Consider the following 5,608-nt stretch of genomic DNA (forward strand, 5'->3'; position numbering starts at 1 on the left):
GTTATGTGGATACGAGGGTTGCTTAAGGACCTCGGAGTACAAGTACAGGGACCAACAAAATTATATTGCGACAATGATGCGACTCTCAAATTGGCAGCAAATCCTATAGTGCACGAGAGGACTAAGCACATAGAAGTGGACTGTCACTTTACACGAGACAAGATTCAAGAAGGGGTAATCAAGACAGAAGGAATTGGGACAGCAGAGCAACCAGCAGACATCTTTACCAAACCCCTGTGTCATCGACAACACGCATATCTATTGAGCAAGCTAGGCGTCTTGGACATCTACAAGCCACCAGCTTGAGAGGGAGTGTTAGAAGATATGCAACATTCCTTTGGAAGATTTGGATTTGATTTGATTATGTGTATATCAATTAAAGATTAGATTTAGATCTAGATTGATACATAGAATTCTTTATTTTCATTAATTGTACAAACCTAGCTCTATATCTTTAGGATCTGTACAGTTTACAAACAGAATGAGGAAATACAAAAAATCTTCGTTCCTCTTTCCTTCACCTTCACTTTCTTTCAGATACAAACGAGATGCCCGACGAGCTATCCCTATTGCATGCTGGGATATGGAGATATACTTCATGAAAGGATCGAATGCAGATGATACTCCACAAAGTCATCTGATGGTGAATCTTGCTTTGCCTCTTAAATTTTCTTCTTGAAATTCCTCGTGGGACTTACCCAAGATATGATTTTGGGCAACTGTGACAAAATAACCAATGTGTCGGCTACAAAAGAACAATGGGAAAGTTGTCCAAAAAGTTTTAAACGTATTACACTTTTGCTAGTTCAATCCTAAATATTTTGATTTTACAAATTGAGTCCTAAATATTTTCATGTGCAATTGAGTCCATTCAGTCAACTTTAACTAGAAAATCGCCAACGTAGATGCCGATAACGTCACATAGAACGGCTAATACTAATGTAAACAACTTTTTTATAATTTTTTTAAAAATTGAATTATTTTTATTTCTCTTTTCTTCTTTTCTTCTTTTTCCTACGGTGAGGATCGTTAGCAAGGGCCTCGCGAGCCTCACGTGCGGCTGGGGAGGGCTTCATGGTTGGCAAGGGCCTTGCGACCAGCACCCATCGGCCGAGGGTTGGGCGACCCTGGCCTGTGATCAGCGAGGGTTAATGGGCCCTCACCGACAACTGATGATGGTTGGCCAGCGATTATCCTGTGTTGTGAATTGCTGAAAAGTTGAAATTCCTTTTGATGCCAAAGTGGGAGGTTAATGAAAGTAACGGGTCTTCTGGCTAACGTGATTGGAACGTGACATCCAATTGCTCCGGACAGCACCGCTAAAGATAACATCTTAATTATCCTTTCTTCCCCACTCCTAGTGCAAACTGCCATTATTCTGGACACCCGACGTTGAGGGCAAGGCTCGATATTTCTGGAACCGGTCGAAGGACGCCTCTTAATCGGCCTTCGGGAAAAGCCATTGGCTTGCCATCTCATCCAAATGATCTGTTGAAGCCATAGGCTTAGGAGGTCTGGAATAGCAGCGACACGAAGAAGATGCCCAACGAGCTATCCCTGTTGCATGCTGTGATATGAAGGAGAAGGAGATTTACTCCACAAAAGGATGGAATGCAGCTTCACTAAGTCATCTAATGCGGAGTCTTGCTTATCTCTTAAATTTTTCTCCGTGGAATTCCTTGTGGGACTTGCCCAAGATATGATATTTGGCAACTGTGACCAAATAAACACTTTGTCGACTACAAATGGATGGTTATTGCAAAGTTAAGGTTAATACCATAAAAATTTCAAATTAGTATATTTGTGATAAATTTACTCCAAATTAATATTTTGACTATCGAAAAGGCCAAATCGATATACTTGTGATAATTTTATCATTTATTAGTTTCCGTCAAATTTTACCATTAAATTATTGAGTTATATAATACAAAAGTTTACCTTTCATAAATAAATGAAGGATAAATTTATCACAAATACAATTTGAAGTTTTTGATAATCAAAAAATTAATTCAAAATAAATATATTGTCAACATAATAAGTTAAAAGAGTTTGTCGTGATATTAGGGCGCGTTTGGTAACGATTCTGTTCCCGGGAGCTAATTCTGACTAGAAATGATTATTTTTTATTCTGTTCCTAAGAACTGATTCTGAGTAAAAAAATGCGTTTGGTAATCGTTCAAAAATTTTTATTGGAATAGAATTGTGTTTGGTACCGTATTAATTGATTTTGTTCCAAATTAATTTCTTTTGATTTTTAAATAAATTTTAAATAATTTCTTTACTTTTTTACTTTTTCTTTTCTTTTTCCTTTTTTTCTTTTTTTTTTTTTTTTCTTTTTTTCCCCTTTTTCCTATTCTTCTTCTTCTTCATTTGGCCTATCGCCGGACCGGCGACCGGCCGGACGAGGCCGGTGACGCTCACCGGAGCGTCCACCGCCCTCGGCGAGGTCGGCCTTCGTCGCCTCGCCCGAGCCTCGCCGGCACCGGGCAAGGCTCGCCCAGCCCCGCCTCGCCGGTGGCCGGCGAGCCTCGCCCAACCGCGGGCGGGCCTCGCCGGTGGCTGGGCTTGCCTTCGGCGAGCTCGCCGGACCTCGCCCTGGCCTGGCGAGCCTCCGGCGACCTCGCTGGACCGGCGACCGACGGCGGACCGGCGACCGGCGGGCGGCGGCGGGGCAGCGGACGGCGGCGGTCGATGGCGAACGGCAACCGAGATGTTGAAAGAGAAGAACAAGGGTTTTACCGTTTTGATTCTTTTTCGATTCTTGGACGTAGAATCAAATTTTTTTATTCTCAAATCTTGTCCAAAATCGTTCCCGAACAAAAAGTTTACCAAACACGATTCTCGTCCCAAACTGATTCTAGGAACAAAAAATCAAAATCTGGCACTGTTGGGCAAGTTGCCAAACAGGCCCTTGGTGTCCGTTTCTATATTATCCTGGCTGCACTTTCTATTGCAACACGTTCACACCGACGTGAACTGCGCACATAAAGATAACTTGTGTGGGCCTCTCTCTCTCTCTCTCTCTCTCTCTCTCTCTCTCTCTCTCTCTCTCTCTCTCCCCCCTTCTAGAACCTCCGACGCGGATTCAGCATCTAGCACCGCGCTGTCGATGTTGCAACGTCGGGTGAATCAACCACTTTAAGCTTCGTCCTTAAGGGCCTGTTTGGCAACTTGCCCAACAAAGGCCGATTCTGATTTTTTGTTCCCGTAATCGCTTTGGGACGAGAATCGCGTTTGGTAAATTTTTTTTTTGTTTCCGGGAACAAATTTGTTCCCGGAACAATTTTGGACAAGATTTGAGAATCAAAAAAAATTTGATTCTCGTCCGAGAATCAGAAAAAAGAATTAAAACGGTAAAACCTTATTCTTCTCTTTTATCATCTCGGTTGCCATTCGCCATCGCCCGCCGCCGTCCGCCGCCGCCTGCCGCCGCCCGCCGCCGCCGGTCGCCGGTCCGCCGCCGGCCGCCGGTCCGGCGAGATCGCGGAGGCTCGCCGGCCAAGGCGAGGTCCGGCGAGCTCGCCGAGGCAAGCCCCCGGCCACCGGCGAGGCTCGGCCTCGCCCCGGATCTGGGCGAGGCCCGGCCTCGCCGGTGGCGAGCCGGCCTCGCCCGGACTCGCGAGGCCGACTGCCACCGACGGGGCTGGGCAAGCCTCGCCGGTGGCCGGGCGAGCCTCGCCGGTGGCCGGCGAGCCTCGCCCCCGGCCGCCGGTGAGGCTCGCCCGGCCATCGGCGAGGCTCGCCCGGCCCCGCCGGTGGCCAAGCCGGCCTCGCCGAGGCCGGGCGAGCCGGCTGGCCACCGGCGAGGCCGGCTGGCCACCGGCGAGGCTCGGCCTCGCCCGGATCTGGCGAGCCGAGCCTCGGCGGGCCGGGCGAGCCTCGCCAGCCCCGGCGAGGCTCGGCCGACGAGCCGACCTCGCCGAGGGCCGGCGGCGCTCCGGTGAGCGTCGCCGCCCCTCGTCAGCCGGTGGCCGGTCCGGCGACCGGCCAAATGAAGAAGAAGAAGAATAGGAAAAAAGGGAAAAAAAAAAGAAAAAAAAAGGAAAAAAAAAAAAAGAAAAAGTAAAAAGTAAAGAAATTATTTAAAATTTATTTAAAAATCAAAAGAAATTAATTTGGAACGAATCAATTAATACGGTACCAAACGCAATTCTATTCCAAAATAAAAAATTTTGAACAGCACCAAACACGTGTTTTTACTCGGAATCGGTTTAAACAGAATCAAAAGAATCGGTTCTTATCGGAATCGGCTCCCGAATGAATCGTTACCAAACGCGCCCTAAGTTTCCAAAGTCCTCTCTTCTCACAAGCCAAACTTGATTGAACGGTTCCCTTAGCCCAAAACGAATGACAAAATCAATCTCCACTTTTAATCTTCGAGGGTTGCGGATCGAGCCCCAAGTTACGGTGGGATGCCCCCATTAGTGTTAAGTTCAAAAGAAATTGTCCAATCAATCTAAACCTATTGTGGGTATATATACATCAATCAAGTCAAACTTTTTCACTGAGTTAATTCGGTCCTAATTTTTTGCACGACATTTCTATATAATCATTTTGCCTAGTTCTCAGTGTGGTAAATTTTTGAATAGTTGAAGCTCTTTCTTATATATAAATTAGAAATTAGAGGTACCTTTCTTGATCATTTGCTTAAGAAAAGTACCGACGGGTAAAGTACCTTTCTTGGCCTTTTCGGTAACATAATTGGATTGTGACATCTAGTGTCAATTTTAACTATGGACAGACAACGCCTAAAGAGTACGAGTCCCATGGCAAATGCAATTTTTACTGGATCATCTTTTGGTCGATGATGATTATCTATGAATCCCGACTTCTGCGATTTCTCGTTTCCAAAAAAGAAAGAGAACGATCGCGCATCCAGGTAATCGAATCCCGGTCGGTACCGTGGGACTGCATTAAAAATCATGCTGAAATAATAGGACAAGTGTTTATTACTATTTTTTTTTTTAATGACTATGCGAATCTCATCTTAACTACGCAAGTCTCCGGTAAATTGAACGTCCTGCCAACCTCATAGACTAGGTTAAGTATGTGCCAAAACTCGGCTGGGTGGTCTAAACACAGGATTCTTTGCATTTGGCATAGTAAAGAATTGAACACGTCATACGGCTAATACATGTATATGTTCATTCCATAACCACAAATTGGATTCTGAGTGATTTTTATTTTATTTTATTACAAAGATACACACGATGACGACACCCATGGGCACTAGGAAACCCGTCAAGATTAAAGCTAGGAGGACCAACCAATGGAAATAATGCTCAATTTGACTTTGCTTTAGATTACGCAGGACGTGGTGATTCTGAGCTAATTGAAACAAAGGTGATAGAGCGAGAGACCTTAGTAGAACATAATTACGAAAGAGCTCTGGCCTTCCTTCGAATTTCTAGTTTATGCTCGTTGAATTTTATAGAAGTAAGATCATAGTAAAACATTTTTCCCCCTGATATCTGAATATATATAATTTGTTGAGTCACAGTACTCATATCGTGCTTGGCAATCTTCGCAAATCATGATTGTCAGCACCTTGAAATCTAGGTCGTAGCTATTCTCAGGAGTGATGTAACTATATGAATGTTTGATATAA

Source organism: Eucalyptus grandis, chromosome 8, assembly GCF_016545825.1.
Source record: "Eucalyptus grandis isolate ANBG69807.140 chromosome 8, ASM1654582v1, whole genome shotgun sequence".
Classification (NCBI taxonomy): domain Eukaryota; kingdom Viridiplantae; phylum Streptophyta; class Magnoliopsida; order Myrtales; family Myrtaceae; genus Eucalyptus; species Eucalyptus grandis.